This window comes from Cicer arietinum, chromosome 7 (genome assembly GCF_000331145.2).
Source record: "Cicer arietinum cultivar CDC Frontier isolate Library 1 chromosome 7, Cicar.CDCFrontier_v2.0, whole genome shotgun sequence".
Lineage (NCBI taxonomy): Eukaryota > Viridiplantae > Streptophyta > Magnoliopsida > Fabales > Fabaceae > Cicer > Cicer arietinum.
Window position 1 is genome coordinate 11,631,671 of NC_021166.2, and position 1,130 is coordinate 11,632,800.

Sequence of the window (1,130 nt, forward strand, 5' to 3'; positions counted from 1 at the left end):
TAATAATAATAATAATAATAATAATAATAATAATAATAATAATAATAATGAGTACTTCTTCCGAATATGCATATAAACAAAGTATAATAAATTAGATTTTAATATTTTGACATCTCATAAACAAATTTAATATTATTATATATGATATTAAACTAAAATTTTATATTCTAACATACTTTTTATTTGTATAAAAAAAATTCTACGTAATAGTTATTATTATTTTTAAATTCTATGTAATAATTTATTTACGAATACAGTACAGAAAATAGAAGACAATTATTTTTCTTAAGAAAAAAAGAATTATATATATATATATATACACACACAAGTAACTTATGAAAATATTTTTTATTTTAAAAAAATATATGTTCGTTTTAACTTGCTATTAGAAAGATGTGAGATTGTTAAAGTAAATTATTAAAATGAATAGAAGATGAGATGTCAGTGTATTCATGAAAATAATATTTTTTAATATTTTTATTGTTTGCAAAAGTATTCCACTTCAAGAACTTTTTACTTTTTATTTTTTGTTAACAACTAAATTTAACGCATATTTAAAATAATGAAAAAAGAAAATGATTTAAAAGAGTAAACCAACCTTTAATTATTTAGTTAACTTTCCACCCTGATAAAAATCAAATTATGTTATATTCAAGATTCATTTCATATTTATATATAAAGTAGATGATTCAACATTGAATTGAAATAAGTTTTTATTTTACAAACACTACAGCCCAATTTATTATATTTTGAACTTTATACCTTGATTTCGAATTTAAGACTTTAGAACTATGTCTTATTTACCTTTTCTTATTTGGAGAAAAAAACCATTACTTTTGTGAAAATCATACAATCTTAACTAAATGACAACTTTTAGTCAGATCAATTCACGTTGGATAGGAAAATTCATGGGAAAATTGTAGCAATTTTCACCAAATGCCAACTTAAATTGTAATTTGTGCAACGCAGGTTGCATTTCATTATAGGAATTGCTAAATTAATGCAATAGATTTAAAATACTTATAAAAAATTGCACAAGTTTCTTGTATTTAATTATTATATTTAAGACTGACTGTTAAAAATGCTTGATAGCATATTTACATGACGAAGGAAGCTTACAATTAACGATC